Below are 24,642 nucleotides of genomic sequence, written 5' to 3' on the forward strand. Positions count from 1 at the left end.
GCAATGGAACACTGTTTTACAACTTTCCTACTTGACTTAGTGCTCACTGTTTTATTTTGGGTACTATATTGCTGGTAGTTTTTGTTTACATAAAGTTGCTTCACTAAAGAAGAAGATGTATTTGAACTGCAACAGCCTGGAGTAGGAATAATTTTTCTCTTTCCTCTACCTTGTTCCCGCTTAAAATAATCTTGAGTTGCTTGAAAACAGAAGCAAATAAAAAGACAGATCACTGGTAAGAAATAAGCCTTGAAAGAAGTACTTCAGGTAAACAAACTTAAGGCTTGTTTTTCATATTGCAGGTTAAACTAATTTTCATGTCTAAATCTAATGTAATAAATTATTACATATCCAAAACATTTCTTAAACTTTGGGGACAATCACCCACAACTGGGGTGCTAATAAGAAAAGTGTTGCACAGATAATTATCTGTTGCATCTTCATACCTTTTTACTAGCCTCAAGAATAGGGCAACCATCAGACTTGGATCTTCCTGACGGGGCAGAACATGTAAAAACCCGATTTAGTAAGTTCCAGTACTTATGACTTGGACTGAAATGAGCCCTCTATTAATAATACAGATTAAATCCTTTGTAAGCTTAAGTACTCAAAGGGTTTGTAGAAGTTTGGGCTTTTTTTAATGCTTCCTCACATTTACCTGTTTTACTGTACACAGCTTGACCTGATATTTCAAATAGCAGGAAAACCAGGCTCAAACTCACACTTGCACTTAACTGCATAACTCCAACATGCACGATTTTAAACCTCCAGATAAAAAGAAATCCCCAAGTCTACTGGCTGTCATCCACAAGCAGTTCTGGTACCAACTTATATGCAATGGCAAATGTGCTCTGGCAAGAGGGCACTGAACTATTATCCCTCTAGCATTGTCGCAAGCAAGACTAACATTAAATGATCCTAAATCATCTCTCCACAGCACCCGTGCCTTGCTCACACCAGCAGGTAGGGGTTAAGGAAAAAGGAAGCCACTTCTATCTTCCTCCCTGCCTCCTCTGCTCCCAGTACAGCAGCTATCTCTACGGATTTACAGTCTCTATATTCAAGTAAATAACTGACTTAGAGATGTAAATAATTGTCTTTAACATTGTTCTTGTAGAAGATTTTACTGAGTCTAAGAATAGTCATTCAAACACAGGCTAGAAAGAGCCACCCTCCTTGATAAACTTGGTACATAGATAAACTACCTTTACGTTATTTTTTGTTGTTTATATACAGCATTACAAACTTTGTACCCAAATTCTGGCCCTGTCTCTGCAGCTGAATGAGCTTGCCCCTATTTCACCCATGTCATGGTCTCCCTTTCAAAGGCTGGTCTCACCTTTTGAGAGAATTTCTTTTCCAGGATCACTTCTGGTTTTGTGGAAGGGCTGGCAGAAAGGAAATAGCATCTTCTCTATACTACTTTTGCTTACCAATAGTCTGATACACCTGATTCTTCCCAACATCGAACAGGCACCACAGAGAGATATGAGGCAGAAGTATGTGAAATGGAAACCTGCTGTGCAACAATATTATCAAGTAATGTATTTAAACACACAAGCAACTACATCTTGTTGCTATACCACGAGCTCACTTTTTCTCTTGTTATTACATCATTTACCTCAGACCAGGCAGCCACTTTCTGAGAGGAGTGATGGTGTGTTCCCAGAGTGCAGCTCCCTACCTGCCTTCACCTCCTTTCTTTGTCAACTCTTCCAAAAACCCGGAGGAAGCTGAACCTGTACAGAAGATGGAGAGTTCAGTTTAGCTGCATTACTCTTTTGTACTTTGGAAATGATTAATGGATTTTCTGGAACTGTTTACAGAAATGCTTAACTGTAAGCAAGTATTATAGTGGCTTAAGAAAGTACTAAATTCAAACTGAAGTAGAAATCCAAATATTAATCCTGTAGTAAGGACAGACACAATGCTGTGGAATTCAGTGGGCTTAATTTTAACTCAGTGAGTTCTAAAGCATGAAAGACACCACCAGCCAAGAGGATCTCTCACATTACTGCCCTAAAAGGGTAGAAATTTTAAATTAGCTGTAGCTGGGGGTGGGGAGACCAACTTGAACAAAGTCTAAGGCAATGGCGAACACACCCTCCAAGAGCGTTCACGGTATAATGTGCTGAACAGTCCCAAGTAGTAGCTAAAGATGGTCCAAAGCTTCTTGGAGACAAACTACAAGTAAATCATGGGTTATTATACCAGTCACTGCTCCATGCATGAGGCCAGCAGGTACAGAAGATGACTGACAAAGAAACCTTCCTCCTCCTCCCCATAAACAAGAACAGAACCCTGAACAAAAGAGGGTTGACAGTCCTGTTAATATAAATTACACCTGAAAAATATATATTTGCAACTGCTTCCCCTTGTGTAATACATTATCAACACTACTGGCATAATTCATTGCCTTCATCTGGTGACACAATGGAAAAATCATTTAATTAGACTGATCGAGGCAGAAAAAATAATAAATCTTACAAACAGAAGTTAAATGTTGGTGCTGTGCTTTGCTGTTCAAAGTATTTGAGAGATGCCACATGAGTTCTTGATTTTGAGCATGAGTGTTATTGCTCTGCAGAACCCAGTGTACGATTTGTTATTTGGTAGACATTTAGCTTCAGGAATGTATTTAAGGATACAGTATTTGAGATTGCAATCATCATATAATATAGAATAAAACTAAATAAAAAGGTAGACCAATGCATTTTTAATATTTCTAGATAATAATAAAGCACTAAAGCACTCATGGAATTAAGCAAAGAGATCCATAGGGAAAAGTCTAGAAAAAATATCCTGAGTTTCTATGAACTGGGTCACTCAACAACTGACCATCATTAATTATTACTATTGTATTACTTAAAGCCCAAGAGCGTCCTTTTTGCACTACAGGAATGTGTTTGTACTTCAGAGCTCATGACAGTGACAAAATGCAACAACTTTAGCATCTGATAAATATAAGATGGTAGAGACAACTCGGAGATGTAAGAGTGAAATATGGCACACATAGCAGCCTGCAGCGAGTGCTCTCCCAGCTGCTTGGGCTTTTACCTGAAGACCTTCAGTTAGATCATTTGGGTAGAGGAATATGATGGTATTCACAAGGCAGGCAGGAGGCAGCCAAGCAACCTGAGCGATCTGGGATGATAGAGCATTCCCAGACTGGAGCCCCTCACTCTGCCCTTTCACCATCTCGCAGCAGCCGGAAGAGTGAATCATCAGTGTTTTTGTTTTGATATGATATCTATGTCTTCGTTTACTTCCTCTCAACAGCCTAGAATTTTATAGACATCTGTCATGGCCTCCTCATGTATCCTCTGTGTGCAGCAAACTGACCTTGGTGTTTCCCACCCCTCCACATCAGCTGGTTAACACTTCCGAGCTGCCCTATGTGCACCTTCCCAGCTCTAACGCACCCGTGAGACAAATGTGCTCTTCCCTTCAAGTTATACATTCAAGGAGCAGCATATTGCATTTTCTAGTCTTTTCACAGTAATTCCTAACCTTCTATTATTCTTTTGGATGTTACTTACCCATTAAGCTGATATTTTAAGAATTACCTAAAATTATTAATAAATCTCTTTCATAAGCCATAATAACTAATTTAAACCCCATCAACACATACAGATATTAATATTTCGGACTGGTTTTCTCTCAACACTTTTCTTTGCATCTATCAACATTGAGTTTCATCTGGCATTTTATTTTTCTTTCATGATGTTTTCTGCAACTCTTTACACTCACAGCATCAGTGTCATTTTAACACTTTGGAATTACCCAAACTGTTTCCTTTGTAATTTTTCCAGTACTTTTTCCAGGTCAGTTATGAACTTAATGAATGCTACAAGTCTTAGTTACACTAGTAGTAATGAAATCTAGTCAATACCTGTAACTGTCTGGGGTTTTAACCTGTTTATTTACAGTGGATATCTAGCTTATATTCATCTACAAATGCTTATTCTGTAACTTTCGTAACTTCAGGAGCCTTCAGCAAAAAACTTTTCAAGCTTTTGGAAATACAAACACCACATCCAGCAGATCATTGTTCTCAATCTGCTCCTTCAAAGAGCTCTAACAGAACAACAATACTTCATCTTCCTCTACCAAGACATATTGAGTTTTTCCAACTGAAATAATATTCAGTCATAACTGAGAAATGTTATTATTTTCCCATTTCATAAAAATACGTCTTGGCTTAATATAAATTGCCAAAGGTAGTACCTCTGAGGAAGGATGCAATCTCTTCCGTCATGGGAATGCCATGATGAAACCTCAATGGTAAACACGGAATGACTCTCCTACTTGAATAATTAATAGAGCTTCTTCCTTCAAATAAAAATTCCCAGTCACTCCTCATAACATGATACACTCCAAGTCAAGCTGCTAGATGAACCTGGACAACAGAAAGGTACCGCACAGCTTCTCCGCTTACCATTTCTGCACAATACCACTACATATTATCCTGTAACCTTCAGGAACTGTATGGCTTAGAACCTGCACTAATGCATCATACTAGTTCATTTTAATCAACACTTACTGCCTAAAGGAACAGAAGCATCGTTTCTTATTATGACCAACATGCCTTCAAAGGGCTTGAGATTATTTTCCTACAAAAACCAAAAGTTCCAGCCCTTTGCTCTGAATAATTGCCTGAGATAATTGTCCTAAAATAGGATCTCAGTACACTTAATTGTGTTCAGGACACTGGTAGGAGGAATGACAATGGTAAGAAGAAATTAACACACAGCTCAGAACAATCATTACTTAATTTACAGAGCTTCGTGTTCTCTGCATAGCATGTGCTGAGTAACAACCAACTTCATTAAGCTAAAATGAATCTTTACTAAAGCAACAGTTTACAGAGCAGCTGCAGCCTGGTGTTCCTGACATGTGCACGTGGGTTGATTTTCAAATAATCCTGCTGTTCTTCAGCTTCTGTCCTCAAACTTACAACATCCAAAAATGGGAAAGTGTTAGAAGAGGATTCTCCAGGGCATCTCTTCCAACTTCTACCACGAAAAATACATTTAAATCCCTTTTCCATCAACTCTTCACAATAGTTAGTGCTGTCCTTAAAGAAGTGGTATTCAATGCCCTCAACTCCTTCAGCAATTAGAAACTTTATTTGCAACTCTAATATTTCTTATCTTGTTTGTAGCTGGTTGTTTTAAACCAGCAGCTGAAATACAGAACACCAGAACAAGAGTGATCTGTAATTGATGTTTTTCTTCCTGTCGAATCAAAGTTCAATTTGATGCTTCTTGAAAAGCCTTAAAACTACAACAGCTGTCAGCTTCTGCTTTTGATCTCCCTGCAAAAGAGTGACCGCTACCAGTTTTGTTAAAAACAACTTGATGATTGCCCCCTGCTCATGTTGTTTTGTCACGCTGTATACACAGCAAGCTAACTTTCAATCTGCCATTCCTCCCATTGTGCAAACAGCTCTATCTGCTGGGAATGTGCTAATCAGGCTCTGTAGGTCCGGCTCACACCATAAACACATGTCACAACAGCAAGCTGAATTTACCAATTTGCTTTCAATTCCTGCTGGTCTCTTCCTCCTCCAACTTCCAACTCCTGTTTCCATTTGAAACAAAACAGGTTTTCCAGCAGGAACTGGTATGTCTTATGCAAAAACAACCAACCAACCCACCTCAAAACCAAAACTAACTGAGCTGATTCTTTGCTAAGCATTCAATTCTCCTGTCTTTGAAAAATGCGTATGAACCAAACATTCCTGTGTTGAATCCACACACAAGTACGCGTGTTTCAGAACCCAGTCACAACCCAAAAGCACCAGTATCACCTGGGGAAAATGTCATTAGTTTACTGAAACACACCAACTTTTGGCATACTCTAGAGATTCCAGACCTCAGCGCCAGCGCTTGGCCCTTCGTTTTCTAGCTCTGGTGATTTTTAGTTAGTACTAGCACACACAATTTACTCAACATCCTCTGACCACCCTGCCTCCTTGTCCATCTGCTAAGCACCTTTAAATTCACCACAAACCCCTCTGCCAAGTACAATCACTCAATTTTTGTCAATATTCACACTGGATGCAGGACGTCTACTCTCTTGATCATCATTGTGGAAAACAAACCAAACCAAACCAAAAACAAACCCAGAGGTTTACCTCAAAACCAATTTAAATATTTAAAGGACAGGATCCTATTCCATCTGCCTCCTACATGAGAAGAACTTCCTCAGCCACATGAAACCTTAGTGCCTCAAGCCCATTAGAACCTACAAATGTAGAAGGAAACGCAAGCGTTATAGTATGAGATGGCACTCAGTCAGGCGTGCCCAAGGTTAACCACCACAAGTAATTCTCTTTTAAAAATCAATTGCATTAATGGGTGCACAAGGCAGTTGTTTTTAATTTGATAAACACATATAACTTCACTGGTGCTCCATATCTATGGAGCCCAGAGCAAGCATAACGTGGAGAATTTAGCTACAAAAGGGGCAAACCTGAAGAGGTGGAAAATCCCGACTGTCTGGACTGTGCTGCAGCCCTGTTCCTGGGGATGGCTGTGGGAGCCTTCCCGCCACACCGCTCCCTCAACAGCCTACATGGAATCGTAGGATCTTTTAGCTGAAAAAGCCCTTTAAGATCATGAAGTGAAACCATTAATTGCTCTGTGCTGGTCCCAGCCCAGAGCCCGGCCAAGGAGAACAGGGGCAGGGGCCCATGTGTGGGGAGGGGACACGGGTTCCACACTCCACAGAAATACAGCTGCACAGCACCACAGGTCACAGTTGTGTGGGTCTCCTGACAAGGATCTACTAGCAACTCAATTCCAAATTTTGCTAGGGACATAAACTAAACCCTAGAGAAGTAGCATTTGCAGTGTGCTGTGCCTCTAAATAAAATAATAAAGGTAACTAGCATAATTTAAAAAACTACTTGCAAACAAATTAAATGGTCTACCCTTCCTCCGCTGTGTTTTTTAAATCATTTTATTGTTGTCCTAAATTAGGCGAATAGTATCCCATTTCATCATAGCACCTGCTCTGGCATTGCTTACCGTTAACAAGCATATGAACAGCTTACTGAGGATTCCTCTATTCTAGCCCACAGATCACAATATTGCCTGGAAAAACCTATTCAGGTAAAATAGAACATCACATATTTTCCATTCTCTTTATAATGTCAGCTACAGTCTGGGTCTCTTCAGCTGTCTGTGTCGCACTTACCTGAACACTTTCCTCAAGGACTCCAATGACCTAGTTCCTTAAAACAATAAATGGATTTGCATAATGGGCTTTAAAATTGTCCATATTATTTGGTGGGAGTATAGAACATCTATTTCTGCCCATTTTTAAAGAAACTCACATAAGCACAAAGCATGATGAAATTTCTACAGCTTACAAGCATATTTCTGTTTCTGCATTTGCAGCTCATTAGTTCTCCTAGAGCTTGTCAAAAAAATCCTTGAGACTGACAGGGGAGGATTGACAGACATCTACAACAGCAACATTCACTTCCAGCATTTCAAAGTCAACTGCAGTTTAGTAAGCACTTCAAAAGATACAACTTTGTTGCACAAATAAATGAGTGACACATTTTAACTGTAAAAGTTGAGGAAAGTAATGTCAAGACAGAAGCTTGAATATCTGACTTTTCAAGGATTCGGTGTATTTGTTACCAAAGCTAAACCAGAGATATTGCAGAGAAATATACGGACAGGGAAAACAAGATGTTAGCAACACATTTAAATTACTAAAGAAAGGCTGAAGTATGTTGAAGTTTCTTCTGGCCAGAAGACTGAAACCTCAATGAGCATTTTGTGATGAACTCTGTTGATTTTTCTGCCATGTTATACAAGACTTAAACAAATAAACAACCACCAACAACAAAATCCAGACCTTTCTAACAATGATGCTCATAACTAACAGCATTTAAAACTTCATATGGCCATCCTCTATCAACTTCAAATGTACACCGCTAAGTGATATGTAGCGAAAACATAATAGACACAAATTTATTGTGATAAATAGCATGACTTAGGTAAAATTTTAAAAATTTTTCAAAAGCACCAAGTTGGAAGTTTTCCCCCACCTGGAAAAAACTCAGATCCTGATAAACAGCACTGTCTTGTAGCCTTGCTGATACCTCTCTCTCTAAGCTGAGGTCTGACAGAAGTGGGTAATACAGAAGGTACATTTCCAGGTGAATGAGATAGTGTGAAATCCAAATAGAATACACCCCTGCCAGAAAACATAACCAGACTGGCAGCTCACTTCACAGACTAGAAGAGCCTTCTGTTAGGAATTTCTTCAGGTCATTCCATCCCAGATAAATTTCCCCTATTTACTCAGAAATTTAATTTATTAAGAATCAGAAATAAGCCTTGATGTGACTACATATACTTCTTCATGTGTTACAAATCCAAAAGTGTTAAAAGCACAGACATTCACAGATAACATGATGCTGGAGAGCCCTCTGGACTGGCAATCACTACGCTGAGCTGCTGCCTGCCCGCGGGACAGTCACTGAACCTCCTCGAGCTTTATTCTCACCCACTTTGAAACTCCTACCTCCAAAGAGCTCACTCTCCTTCATAAGCGTACAGATGCTCGACAGGAAGGGAACCTGGTCTTGGTTGTAGCTGAGTACAGACAAAGACAAACCAGAAATTGTCTGGAGTCACTGGATTATGTAATACTGTAAAATTAATGCTTTAATACCAACTGAAGTAATCCAATCAAGGACTAAATCATATTATGGGAATTACACAACCAAACAATAGCAAGTTAATTGTAACTATCTGAAATCCCAATTTATTTACTACACATTGCTAATTTTCACATGAATGAGCTTCAGTTACAAGCCTCAAATATATCTTCGAGATACATTTGGAAAGATTCATAATGCATTTACTTCTTTACCTGTCAGTTCTTTAAAACTGAAGATAATGGTGTATGTCAATCATTTATTTAAATATAGGTCTAGTCAATTCACACAAAGCCCACTGATCTGCCAGGCAAGTCATCTTCTCTCTAGGCTGATGTGAAAGGGAACGTTTCTGCGAGCTGGGGTATGATTTTACAACTGCTGTCTGCTCTGGAACTCACCCCCTTTGGCTGTCTCTCCCTTCTGGACACTCAGAATAGTAAGTCCAAGTGGGACAACATGGACTGTAAAAGCCATCCTCGTATAACAGAACCAGATAGCAAAAAGATGAACGATGGCCCTCTTACCACAGTGGCCCTCTTCTAGCAGCCACCAGACTCTGGCCTCTTAGACACAGCCTTGATCCAACAGCAGAACCCTTGGTTTCCTCAAATTCAGAAAGCCGAGCAAGTATCAGAAAAGAGTGTATTAACAGCAAAACACAAACTCTGATAACACAGCTGTGCCACAGCTAAGAGTCCAGAAACTTTAAACTCTAGCTTCCCTAAATACAATGCTCAATATGCTGTACTATAATTAATTGCCTCATCTGCTTACAAACGTCACACAACTATTTTTGCTACTCTCTCAAATCTAAGAAAAATACATGTTCCATACATACAGTTACTTTGCTTAGCGTCTTTGAATCCACAAGCCTAATGGACATGCCATCTGTATCAGCAAAGCTTCAAGTACCAGATTGGATTTAGCTGAACAATTTCTTTGTTTTAAAGGTTCTCAGCAGATGCTGCAGATTGCTGCTTGCAAGTAGATAAGCCCAATTTGACAATAAGGGTGCTTAGTAAAAACAGCAACTACGGATCTCCCCCAAGGAACCCGCTCTAGAGCTCAGCCCTGCCTTGCCTGCTGCAGGGAGCTAAGAACCAAAAGCAAGACGGGGTCTCCTGAGAACAGAGCCCCATGACAGACTGGAATCTGTGCACACGTGGTGAGGCCACAGCATCACAAAAAGCCTACACAGAGAAAAATCGGGTTTTACCAAGGGAAAGTTTGTTTTATTTCATTCTGATCCCCAGATGAGAGACTCTCAACACATGATGAGAATACCAAGTAGTTCAGAGAACAGAGGAAGAATTGAGCTGTTTCTGGCATGTCCTTCCTTCACCTTCTCTCCGGGGGCCAACAGTCAAACACGGAGCTCAAAGCAGGGGACAATAAATCCCAGAGGGCTGCACATCTCCAGCTACATCTGTGGTGTGTCTTGAGCAGGTCACTGCTCCCCTGATGCAGGCACTTACCAAATATTTTTTTACGGAGCTTTACATCTGTGATCCTAATAGCAACTCACACCTGATTCTGTTCTTGACACTGTATCCATGTTGAATTTGTGCCTTGAGTGTGCTTTCCTTTGAGGAGGTGTTATGGGTATAAATGTACCTTAGCAAAGCAAATCTTTGAAACATACACTTTAAGAGAGTTTCAGGGCTCAGAGCAACAAAATGCACCTATAATATTCATAATTCAATCTCACCAATCATTCTGTAGTCTTGCAAAATGTCTGTGCTACAACCTACTTCAAGCTCGGCTGAGAAGCCTAATTCCTTCCTGGATATTCCATCAAGCAAGACACAGAGGAAACGAACGGGCATCTTTCCCTGATAATATCATGCATTTGTTTCAAAGGATTAACTTCATTTCAGTAGCTCCCCAATTCAGCTGCCTCAAGGCAATACTTATTTCCTGCACTTTGAATCGAGGACATTAATCTAGCATTCTGTATCACTGGACAAAAGCAATTTGAACAAACAGTGAAGACCTCAATTTTTGTTCATCTGAGCTGAAGCAAAAAAAAAAAATAATAAAGAATTACAGAAACAAGTCAGCGTACCTCCTACAAAATTACCATAAACTTGAATTCCTGGCCATACTGTGAGCTACACACATGGTACAGACATGGACTTTCTATAAGGACATGATAGGAAATTATGGATCTGTTTTAGACAACTTCCTGTAATCTACAGCAGCTCTCTAGAATTCAGGCCCTTGCTATAATGTTAAAATATGCTGACAATAGGATAACGCAAGACACCCTACTTTTCACACTTACTGTGTTAAAGATGCTAATCTTCCCGGAGAACTAGATGAGCAGTCCAAGGGAGAGACGTACAGTCTTTAGGAATGGAGACATTTTCTGCAAAAACATCTCTTGATGCTCCTACACCTTGATCCCTCTTTGGAGAGAACAAATCAGGAATTAAAATTCCATATGCTGTTTTCAGTAAATGTACAGCTAAGTCAACAGTTGCATTTGTTCTGTATCCCATCTCTTTGTGTTACTATGGCTTTACAGGGCCTTTGGGAAATTAAGAACCACCGTTTAAAAAGAGCTCAAGGCTAGACTTCCAAGCATAGGTAGTAGACGTCAGGCTAGACTTACTGTAGCTATGAAATGAGATTTACCTAAACTTCTTTCTCCAACCCGATATTCTTATGTTACTTCCACCACTATAAATTGATGTGCACATTTTATATTTGTATAAAACACAATCTGTAATTATATAAGTTTATGTAAGTTCAGAGGAATGCCTGCTACAAAGAAACCACTCATGCCACAGATATATATATCTCCTTCATTTCGGATAGGCACAGTCACGTAAACATAACCATAAGAAGGATCTTTATAACCACAAATGGCATTACTTGTTATTAATATAATTACACTGCCATAGGTGCAATTTTTACCTGTATCCACACCAGAATTTGGTTGTGATCATTATTAAAGTCAAATGGAGAAAAAAAAAAATAAGAGACTAAAACACTAAAAAAAAACCCCAAGCTGAACAAATTGTGCTAAAATTTCTAAATGGAAGCATAATCAGTGGAGTAACTAATGCTTTCATGTAGCACCTTCTATAGCCTTCCAGAACAGGTCTATGCAATATGATGATACAAACTAAACCAGCATTCGTGGTAATATTATTTCTGCTGAAAATGGAAGTTTCAAATAGACTACATGAACACCAGCAAGAATTACACAAACATACTGCTGACGAAAAAAAAAGTAGAAGACAAAACTTTAGATGCAGTTACCTTTACAGCAAAAAGTAAAAGCTAACCTAGGGAGTGATCAGCATTCAACCTTCCAATTATGTTTGAAATGTAATGGAAATAGTCTCCAGGGTATCCCAGCTGGATACATGAAAGTCTCAAACTCACAGCAGGGGCGAGATCTAAGTAGCCAGCTATTTCAACGACAGACAGAGAGATTCCGATGCGGAAGAACTAGGTCTGCAACGCCACTTGTTGCATTCTTGGTGCAGCCACACAGCTCCGCAACACAGTAACAGAAAATAAGCTTTGCGGTGAATTTGCAAGGCCTGAGGCCTGCCAGGCCTGCCCTGCCTACACCTCTCTCAACCTGCCACAGCTTTACTTGGTTTACCCATGACAGCAGCTTCTCTAATTGACAGGGTTACCTATGGCTAATCAGTTTCACTTCTGATTTGTGTGGTACCAGCACGACACAGAGAGAGAAAGGCCCGGTGTGACAGCAGAGGCCTGTGGGGATGGAGGATGTGGGGTCGAGGAGCACAGGCTTGGGGGACCTAAGTCAGGGCTGTGGACTAACAAAGAAAAACAAATATGGAAAAATACATTTGCAAATACATAAAAATTATCTTGAGTGGATCCAATATGAAAAATGAAAACATACAACAAAAGATAAACATCCTTTTCCTCCTGGGACTTCACCACTGCAACACTGGTATGAATGTACCAACCCTGGGAGGCGGAGGAGCAGTGCAAGGGGAGCACAGCACCCAGAGAAGGGGCAGAGGGAGAGGGAAGTGCACGTAGAACAGTTGTACCTGCATTGCTATTCTTCTTCTGTAACAATTAGATCTGGATTAACAATGGTTTGACTCTCAACGGTTCAGTTATACTAACAAAAAATTCTTGGCTTGATTTATAAGGTGTGCTTCCTCTATGCCCATAAGCAAGATTTTGAGCATTAGATAGAAATTACAACATTAACTAGAGACAGCTGAAGTTTTAGAAACTAAAAAAGTAAAGAAAACCACAACAGACCAAAACCCCTTTAAAACTGTGGTGCAACTTTCACTATTAAGCTATGGGTGGTCACAGTATTATTTTCAGAAGTGTGTCATTGAATGTGACTGTGATATCCTTCCCTTCCTCATGTTTTCCAACCATCCCTTAACTAATGCTGACAAAACCTTTTCTAAATTCCTTTCAATTTGCCAAGAGATTGGAGAAATTTTGTTAGAAAGGAAGATGTATATGTACAGCTTTGTCAAACTGTGAGATGAAAGAATATCAACAAAGCATATAAACAACAATAAAGAAAGTTAGGCTGGCCCAAAGATACAGCTGGAAGGGATAAATGAGGATGGATAGCGAGCAAAGCTTCTTGACAAATGAAAAGCATTTGGCTCTCTCTCAAGGAAACTACTGTGATCTCTGTTCCTCAAGAATTTTGAAACTAGGCTCAATAATGTGAGAGAAAACCATCTTGCGTTGGCAAGGAAACAAATTATATGGTCCTCCCTCTTCTAGTCCTGATTTCTATTTCTCAGAAGCATTGCATCAAGACACTGAACTAATATAATGTGTGTTCACTCGAGGCTGGAAATCATCTGCTTTGCTGCTGCATCGCTTACAGCTTTCAACAGAAATTCTAACTTCCCTGTACTGAACGGCGGGACCTGTTCCACATTAGAATTAGAAAACACCCAAACATTCTGTCTCCTAATGCAAGGAAAATGCTGTACTATCACCACTTGACTGATCACAGCTCAACAAGTCACGAGCTGTAAGTTTACAACTCAAGAGGTTTAGGCTTCAAATTGTCTGCAGTATTTTACCTGTGTAAAACACAAGCCTGTTGCTGGAGAATCAAAGTGTGAGAAGGAACTCTTGTGCTCAGTAAAGGCAAGAGTGGATTTTCCATTACTTAAAACTCGCAGGAAAGATTTTGCTGTTTAGTTTCTACAAGTGGTACATAGAAATAAACATCTATTTTTAAGTAGTAAAGAGCCTCACCAACATGATCCAGTGGTTTGTGGAACATAAGCATGTCCAGCATCTTTTGCCAGGGACTAGATATGGAATAATACCCTGGTTTAGAGTACAAGCTTTATTCCCACCCACCCAGCACAACATGGGAATGTGCACAGTGCAACAGGCACAGCCACACCAGCGCAACACATGTAACAGAGTTAACTGAGTCACCTGTGCCAGTCCTCTGTACAATTAGGGCAAGCCCATAGCAAACCTTGACAGCCACGTACCCGTTAACAGTGTTAATTGTACTACCAGATTTAACACACTGCTAGCAAACCTACTTGAGTTACACAGCTGGTTTCACTTTGATGCACGAACGCATTTCTCATGCTTTCTTCTGTGTTTCTCAACCTTGTTGCCTGAGCCTGCATGATAACAGATTTTCAGGGAAGTGTGATAGTCAATGCCAGCTGAAATTAACCCCATAGTTTAACTGAGAGGACTATAGCAGCTCCTCAGACAAGAAACTCATTTAAGACTTCTCTGTAGAAATCGTATCTGGGGAACTATACATTGGCACAGAAGATATGTCATTGAAGTAACCAAAAAAAGGTCCAAATTAAAATTCAACCATGACCTACATTCTCTGCTTACATTATCATTAACTAAGTTATCATGCGCTAATTCACACAGCTAATCCTGAACTCCCTGCTAAACATGTAAAATGTCCTCTTTGGTGAAAGGATAAAGCAACAGTGGCATGGCAAACAATTTCACTTGAATCTCCTGACAGAAATTTTTGAAACAATACAAAACTGTCAAGAGCCCCTCTTAAATATAGCTGCATCTTTTACTAGTTACAGGATCAGATTTTGTATGAGAACTTAAATATCTCTTAATGAAATTTGAGGTAGTGACTGAGATATATTAGGTGCTAAATATAACAATCCAAAGCAACTGAAGAGTTTTCCTAATTTGTGTTTAATAAAATCCTAGTTCTTTTTAACGAGCCTAATTTAAATCTTCATACTTAATGTGCTTAAAAAAAAGAAATCAATAAATATTGTAAAAATTGTGGCAGGTGCATCAGCCCCAAAGGTTATCGCTAAGGAATCTACTGAAAACAGTTTAGCACCATTTACTGCCACCATGACAAATATGACAGGTTTACAAATTAACACAATGAATACTTAATGTTAACATCCATGTTCTGTCAGGTCCTTCTGTGACTAATCGAAATGTAGCTTTGATTGCTGTGACTAATAAATAATCCTGGTTAATAAAATTGCTTTATCTTGTAATTATGGCAGTGTGAACCGTATCTTAAGAGTATCTCAATTCCAGCTGTTTCAGAGCCTCATCCATCAATCAATGATGAGTAACCCTCCTAAAAGTTCACAAGCAGAAGAAAAAGGACCCAGTGACCACCTGATGGACTAAAACAGCCCGCTGCCTCATCTCTCTCAGGAAGACCTTTTGAGCTTAGACCCAAACTCAGAATTGCACTGACAATCAGCAAAGCTCAGGAACACTCACTTCATAGAATATAGAACCATGGTAATAAAACAGGATCAAATTTTGAAGCGTAACGTGCAAACTCAGACCTGGCTTCCAGTTGTGTATGTTGGGAGCTACCATAACCCATTTGTTGGGATGAACACAGCAACCTTCCGAAGTTTTTGGAGAGAACAGTTACTGGGTTACAGAACCAGTAATCCAGTCTGAGACTTTGAGCATCAGGGGTGCGACTACAAGGCCGTGTATTATCCTGATTGCAGAGATATCGGACCCTGTCCTGTGAGGTAACTGATCCAGACACCTGAACAGCAGGTGAGTAACTCAGAACTGTGGATTTCCATGGGTGAAAAGGGTCAGTCTTGGACCCGTTCTGTTTGCCCAGTAAATTAAGTGAGAACTAGAGCATTCTGGCTTCAGAAGAGTTATGTGAACACACGATGAATGGTACCAACTATTGCTTCCTCCAGTCGCTATCCAAAATAAGCATGGTACTGACATTGTGCTAGAATTTCTCAATTTGAGCTAATACTGGAAAAATATCACAACCTATTAAGAAGTGAATTGTGGAGAGACAGACATATTACAATTACATGCAATTGTTCTGAAAACCCAGACTTAATTGTGTTGTTTTCCACTTATTCTAATACTCTTGGAATTCAGTGAATCTTTTATGTTCATAAAAAGGTAGTTACAGGCAAATAAACTGGCCCTTTTTGGTGTGGGGTGTAACAAGTAACCACTATCCTTTCTTCTTTATTACTGGGGCAAGCATGTTTCTTAAGCCACACTTCTTAATATTGCAACACAACAGCCAGCAGGGACTTCAGGCACTGTTTCCTTCCAATAACTTTAAGAACTGGAAAAGAGGAAAGAAGATCTCTCTCCAGTTTCCCAGCTGTACACAGGTGACTCAGTGTTGATCATGCCAGTGCCAGCATCGTACTTTACTGTCACTTTTAAAACTGCTGCTGTTCCAGTGCTAATCTTAAGTATTCTTCTCCAGGACTGCACAGAGTTTCTGATAGTAAAGATGATTAAAAGGGAGTCTCTACTCCTGCAGAAAGCACAGGAACCGTCAGCCTTTTAAATTCTAAAAATCAGGACAGAATTACTATGCAAACCAATACACAGCACAAGCTCCTAAGCGTGAGGGCAATACAGAAGGAAAAACTACTTCATTACCTGCTTGTCAAAACTAGAAGCCAAGACAAAGCAACTGGAGATTTGAAGACACAGGCACAGGGACACTGACCTCAGCAGGAGCCTGAATGGCAGGAAAGCATCAAGACTGTGGAGAATGGAGGCTGGACATGCAAACTGCTTCACTTTTATTATCAACCAAGGAGGAAGAACAGAATGAAAGCAGGTAAGAAATTGCAGTGCACTCCAGCAGGGTAGTGAAGGTCAAACTCAGCTAGAGACAATGCATTCTAATGAACATTTCCTCAACTCCTGGAAGATTAGATTCAGCACATCTTTAAATCCCACCAAGATATTAAACTGCTCCAAAAAAGAATCTGTCAGAGATGCAAACTGTAGAAATATCTTTTCTTATTTTCCTGGGAGAGCTTCTCAAGTGCAAGTGTCCAAAAAAGTCTTAGGACAAGCATCTATAATAAGAAAAAAATAGTTATCCTATGTAACAGGAATCACAAATGCAAGGAAACAGGGTTACAGTCAATACAATTCATACAAGAAATAAAATCTTCAAATTTGTGTTGACACACAAGTAGAAAGTCTTCTACTACTGCTCAGACCTGCTCATTTAAAAGCCAACATAGTGGGAGAGAAAAGATCCCTAAGCCACTGGATTAGAAGACCCACTGAATCTAAAAAGGACTAAAGTTTACACGCATTTATTCAGTACACACACATAGGTTTAGACCAGTACTAAATTGTCACTGTATAATCCCATTCATCAAAAGGACAAAAAAGGGAACCTCAAGCTCAACTGCAAGCACGTCTACCTTATAACTAAATTTTTCCTTGATACACACTACACACCATTACTAGGAAGTTAACGAACTAAAGAACCTACATTGGACTTTCTGACACTCTCCTGAAAACACAAAACCCCCAGGTTAAAGGAAGGTATGTTAAATGGAATTAAAACCAAGACCACCTTACAGACACACCTTTGAGCAATAAATGGCTTTAAAGTAGCAAATGCTTCAGCATCTGAGTCACATCTGCATCCACAGCTGGCCAGCTGCTCACATGGCTTTCCTGAGGTTGGTGTTCAGTGCCCTGCAAGACCAGACCCAGCACAAACTCAGAGGTAGATTTACAGAAAATGAACAGTTAAGAGCTTAAAACACTGTCAAACAAGCATGCAATATTAAAGAAAAAAAAAGCCAAACAAACAAAAACCTCTCATAAACCCAGAGATATGAAAATGAATCCCAATGGACTGTTTGTGCTGCTTTTGCCTTTGCTCTGTTTCAGGTGGGGTGGGTGACGTGGTGGGGAGCCGAGAGTGAGGAATGTGATAGATGAGATTAAACCAGCAGCAACTGAACTTCACTTCCAGTAAGATGGAGCACCCAGAAAGTGGTTTCTTCCCATTCCAGCTGTGTTTCCTGCAACTTGCATCCTAACACAAACTTAACAGTGATCTCGGGCTTCTAGAACAGCAGATTCTTTAGCATAGGGCATGTGGGACCAGTGGACTCTGGTTTTAGCAGCCTAAAGTCACTGGCTTTACACTGGGAGATGTATCCGCTATACCATTGCATACAGCACCTCATACCACACTGCCACGGGACCCACAGCATTTCTGATTGAGAATATCAACAGCTGAGGCTCAATTCACTGCTAGACTGACCCATTTTCAAGTGTTTCTAAGGAACAACTACAGAATGAACCTTTTTCAGGCCTTTCTGCTACACAGACCTAATGTCTGCTTAGGACACTGCAGCTAAAAGACCGAAACTCACATTTGTCAAGTTGCATTACTAAGCCAAATTAACATTCAAATAGTTCCTTTTTATGATGCTAGAACAGACAGCAATCTTGTGCAGGAAAACTCTCCTGTTTTTTTCAGCTGCTACTTTTTCCCCATTTAAAGCACTCAGGCATATTTTACCTTCAGGTATCACAGTTACAAAGTGTAATTAAAGAAGAGAGCTTAAAGAGCTTGAGAAATAAAATGCCTTCTCAAATGAAACACAAAAATTTCCAGATTATATTCCAGTAAAACTGATGCTTTCCATAGATATGTCTGTGGGAGAGGACATAAGAATGACTGATGGATGAGAACACACTGTAGGCACAACAGCTGACTGTGTCTCTTTATAGAAAAAAAACCCAATGAATGTAAGTTGTATGTACCACACAGAGTATCCCCAGTTGTTAATTTAGCTATAAAATGCTATTATGCTTTAGGTCTCCCAAGTCCCAGATTGTAAAGATGAAGAGACGGAAGGAAAACATGAGGTACCACTGTAGATGATGACTCCCAATCATTTGCTTCATTTCTCTTTGACCATGTCCAAACAACTTGAACCTAGAATGACTTGCAGCGACGAAAATTCACTCAAAAATTCACAGGCAGACAGCTGTCTACTATTACCTGCATGCTAAACACATGCTGCCATTTCAGCAAGCTAGATACATTTTGTTATTTTAATCTTCTCTTAAGTTAACATTTTCAGCCTTCACCACAAGCTGCCTGCAGGGTGGGACCACATTCAGCACAGCTATGAAACAAACACTTCCTTTCATATTGAACAGCTTTAATTTGAATTTTTCCTTCTTCAGTACAGCACAGGTCTTTAAGTGCCAGTTCTCGGTTTAAGAGCAGGCAGCCATGGCAGATAATTAGTACAAGGTCTGCCTGAGGGCTTTCCTGGGTAATCTGCAGCTCGACTGACCTATTAAAAAAATTATAGGGAAATAAGTCTGTGGTACCTAAAAGTAACGGGTGTTTGTTCAGTTCAGCGCTACTTAATTACTTTTCCTTTAGTTCAAAGTAAAAAGGAAATCATTTATTCTTCAAAACATTTCATGAGCTAATTTAAAATAATTGACTTCAAAAGAAAATATGAGGAAGAAAAATGTGAAATTCTTAGTATTTTCAAATGCAATAGCATCAAAAAATCACACCCCTGCTCTGCTCTATAGACAAAGGAAAGTTTCTCCTTTAAGTAGGATACAGGAATATAGCGAGTACACAGTATGTATACTCAGCACAGTTCAGGACGTATACTTCAAGAAAATAAATGGCATTACAGCTTAAATGATTGATAGGTTTATACTTAACATGCAGCTGTTTGGGTCTGCCATCCTCATTTAATTCCATTATCTAGTTACTAACAGTCATAAATGAGGCCAGAATCTGATTGAGGAAATCACATACTTCTACAAACATGTATTTGTAGAAGAGTTGCTTCGTGTACAGAGAGGATAAGCACAAATCCAATGATGGCAGCGGAAAGATTTCTGCGTACAGCCATCTGTATCCTCATCTTCTTCTTCATCGTTCTGAAATGATCAAGTGCAAGAAACTTGTTGTTGAAACATAATTTATTTCAGATTTAGAAGAAAGGTGAAACAGAACCAAAAATAAGAGCAGAAATTTACATAGACTATTCAATTTAGGCAGATCAGGAAGTTTCCTTCTGTTTGGAACTAGAAGAAAGTGAGAGCTGTTTCCTGGCATGCCCGTGCTCCCATCTGAAACCACATCTACCTGTGCTACTGTCATGGGCAAACTCATTAGAATAACAAAGACTAAGCTGGATGGAGACCTAAAAATATTTTAAATCTAAAAAGTATCTTTTCCCATTTCTACCACTTAAGTAGCAAGTAAGATAAATATTTACCGATTTTGGCACTAAAAATTCATTTTTTTGACATCTGGTTTCTGAGGCTTAAGAGACCGTACGGGGGAGAGGGTTTAGAGTGAACCAGTGCGCACTGCCTGCTTTGGTGGGTTCTGTTCCTCCTGTATTGTTGGCGAAGAGATACTGTTGTCAGAGCACAGAACAAAACTGCAGCTGCACAAGAAATAAGCATGTACGGAGATATATATATACACACAAACACACCAGTCCAGTGAGTTCTCAAAATGTAAATTTTAAAATGTGCATTTGCACAATATGAAATTGGAAGGTAGGATCCTTTAGTCCATAATGATAATTTAATTGCCAGGAAATACTTTCTGTATTCTTTGAGATAACTTCAGACTATTATATATGCTGCATCTAACCCCATAATGAATATGCTATATAGCAACTATGAGTGGCTCTACTGCCTGGAGCAAGAGGTAGAGTAATATAACCAATATTAAGTAAATCAAGAAAAAATAGATGCCTACCAGGGATAAGATCTAGTCTTCAGTGTGCAAGCTATACTAACTTAGCCATCACTCTAGTTTGGAAACATAACTTATGTCTCCAAAAGCAAAGCATTTGTGGTACATACCAGAGAAACAAACACATTGTTATTCAAGCTGAATGACCAAGCTGAGATACTGTCTGGACAGAGAGATGCCTCTATCAAGACTCTATTTCATAACAAATTCATTCTGCCCATTTGGTCAACATATTTCTCTTGTTTTCTGCAATGTGAATGGCCTGATTTACCCCTGAAACATGCTCTCAAAGTGAATTTGCAAGTGAAAGTAATGTGTGCAGAAAACATTTGTGTGCTTTTCCAATACAGGCAGAAAAAAACACCATATCACAACTTCTAGATTCCCTACTACAGGGCTGAATTCAGAGTTTGCCAGCAGCATACAGAAAGATATTAACAAAATACATGTGAAGAGGTGAAGGCAACTAAATAGCTCAGTGACATTCCTCAGGCAGGAAGAGGATTAATTTAATAAATGGCAGAGCTACCAACTTAGACTTGATGCGTAAGTGCCTTCTCTTTTCTTCACCAACTGCTGTTCAGCCAAAAAGTGCCTATTTCTACTCTTTACTCCACCTGCAATTACTGGTCTTTATTAGTTTGTGGTGCTGTTTTTTTAAAAAGTTGTTTTTATTGATACTTAGAGAAGTAATCTGAGATAAACATCTCTCAGATTTCCTACTCTAATGAAATGGAATCTAAAACAAATTTTAATAAAAATGATGTCCTCAAACATATTTACATCTGTTAAAGCTACATCTCTTCTGTACAAGTAGTTTTTGCCTTGTCAATCCAAATTCTGCAATTATGAAGAATTAAGAGCCTGGGGAAAGGCATCTGGAAAAAAACCAAAAGCCAACTTCAGGCCACACATAAGATCTTTGCAGCTGTTATTTAGGTTTAGTTTTCTGTTTAAATAAACTTATGCAAAGACAGTGTCCCCTTCTGCCTTTGAGCCTACCTACAGGTTTTCAAAGACTTACTTGAATAGTGTCATAGGAATCAAAGATAACGTGATTCCCATGAGTTTTAGCAAGACTGGTAGTCGGGTAGAGAAGGAAAGCATGTTCAGACTGAAAAAACCCTCCCCAATGCAGACTCCCCTTAAATACTTGGAAAGAAAAGTTTAACTTTGGAGGAGCGTCATAAAAGGCATAAAAATCATTAGGTGTCAACCCCACAACACATCCTTAAGAAAAATGGTGTTCAGGTATTTCTGCAACCACAACAACATCTTTTTTTCCATCCTTACAGTTCCTCCCAAACACGCTTCACTTCAAAAGGATCTGTAACGCTCGCACATCCTGGCTATTTCCATTGAAATGGCATCTAAAAGATGCTGAATCGATTTCACAAACAGAAATCTTGAACACAGAAACAGTATGTGAGCACAGCAGTGTCACAAGCACCCTGCAGATATTTCTTCACTTTCTGCTCAAAACCACTGTAATTAGTAGAGATTTGTGAAAACAAGGGTACAAAACTTGAAAAGGTTGAAGGCAGCAGCCCCCTCTGCCCTGGTGAAAAATGAAGCCATCAGCACACATGGAAAATCAAACTGTTCAAACACCAGGTAGCAGGACCAATACTAAAAACAGCAACCAAACATGCTGGATCAAATCTATACGCTTATTTCAGGTTTCATCTCAAGCCTGAGGAAGAGCAGCAGACTGTGATGGTAGACCCTATCTATTTTGGAAAACGTAGAGCAACCTCCTCCTTCCTGCCTCTTGCCCCAAGGGAAACAAGACTGCCCATGGCATGGTTAATGCCAGGAAGCTCAGGCTGACCAAGCCCTGAGCTCCTACCCCTCCACAAGCCACCAAGGCAACCATGACTTATGGGAAGTCAAACTGCTACTATGCAATACTTGACACACTGACAACTAAGGAGCTTGTGGAAGCAAATTAATCGTACTCTCCTGTTTGACAAACATGTTCCCAGCAATCAGATAGCCAGTACATAAGTGGTTGCACAGAGTATTAGTTCCTTAAATGCTTTGAGGCATTTTAAAGCATTATCAAGTTCCTGGACGTAAAACTATGGGTGCATAGTCTGGTATTTGAGCAATCAAGAATTCCATTCATTATTGCTCTGATTCAATGACCTTACACACATAATCAATGGCTAAACTGATAAATGGGAAGACTTCTTAAAAATCTGTTTCTTGAGTGCTGGAACTAAATGTTTTATTCTCGACAGCTGTGATTTATAATTTAGTGACAAGAACATTTGTTCCAGCTGTTCAGACCTATTCACACAGCAGAGAGGGAGCACGCTGTATTTCCAAAGCCAGACTACATTTGGATTGGGAACTGCTCGATTTATTTAGCATTTCAAGTTACTAGCGAGCTCAAAACAATCAGAAGACATTCTTAATGTTCATAATTAGAACACTCATCGTGGGAGCTATGCGGCTGCAGTTCTTTAAAGCTTTGGGAATAATAAAGTGCCAAAAAAAGTAAAACAAACTAGTGGCTTTTCATGTCAGGGCATAATTTTTTCATGTGGCTAAGTAATTTCCTCCATTTAATTGGAATGATTCACGCCACGTATGCTCTATGTCAGTGTTTCAACATTCAGTTCCCATGTTACTGAATCCGATCTTTCTAGGTCTAATAATCAACTTTTCTGTTGTTTCTTATTTTCATTTCCAGTTACAGCAAGCAAAATCTGGCTCAATCTTTTCCTGAGAAACCTTGGTCCAAAAAGCTGACAGCTTTTTCTGAAGCATTGGAATGAGAAGGACAATTTCTTATTTCCACTGAAAGTTAGATTTTGAGCACTCAGGAAACAATGCTTAGGCTTATTTTATCCAGAATTTCCTGCAATTCTTTTAATTTTCCCAACAGGAAATGGTACTTTGGACCAAAGTACCAAAAAGTTACCTTGTATCAACTATCGGATCCATTTAATTTTACACATAAAAATTTTTTTATTATTTCACTAAAGTAATCTAGTTAGTGATCAAACTAGATGTTCTTTCAAATATTTCAAGGTGTATGGATACTGCACTTGCTCACCTTTGTTCCCATAGCTCCCAAACTGCTTCTATGCTATCTAGGGAAACTAACATTAAACTTTTTAATGAGAAAAACAATTAGAAAAGAATCATTTGCACTGATTTATCTTTTAATACCTGTATTTCCATATTTGTTTCCTGCTTGGAAATTCAGCTATCTAATTAAATTGATACGTGTCAGGATTGAACCCACATTTGTCCACTGCTTTTGGAAATTACTGTCAAGAGATTACTTTGCATATTTAAGAAATGTACTGTGCAGTGATATGAGTAAGGATTTCCAAGGCTATTAAAGGTTTTTTTAAAAGTTCTATGATGTGGAAAAGAAATTAAAAGAAAAAAAAAATCACTCTGCATTGGAAATAAGCCAACTTCTAATCAACAGGGACTCAGGAAAAGCATGCAACTATTCCTGGTAGACAAATTGTAATATTTTTAACACCTCTTCATCTGAAATAGGTGGCACAGTAACAGGAGAATAGGGGTACAAAGACCTCAGCTCCAATCTCATCTCCAATGCAGCAAGAGAAGTCATGACCTTTGGTAGTGACCTGCACTCTTCATCTATGCTTCTAGGTTCACAACAGAAAAGTACATCAAAACCATCATTAGGACAAAATACCAATTTTCTTTTTACATAAAGAAGAATTATTGTGGTTTTTTTTCAGTATTAACCTTAAAGTTCAACATTCATTTCTCAGTTTCAGTTCGTGACAGTTCAGCCAGGACTGACTCTCCACATCTTAGGCCTTAAGGCCTAAAGCACTGATACAAGACCAATAATGACACTGAGGATTGTGATGCTAAATCCCACATTTGTTCAATGTTGAATCTCAACATGAAGGAAGTATCTTCAGTTGAA

Source organism: Streptopelia decaocto (assembly GCF_964273445.1).
Source record: "Streptopelia decaocto genome assembly, chromosome: 6".
NCBI lineage: Eukaryota > Metazoa > Chordata > Aves > Columbiformes > Columbidae > Streptopelia > Streptopelia decaocto.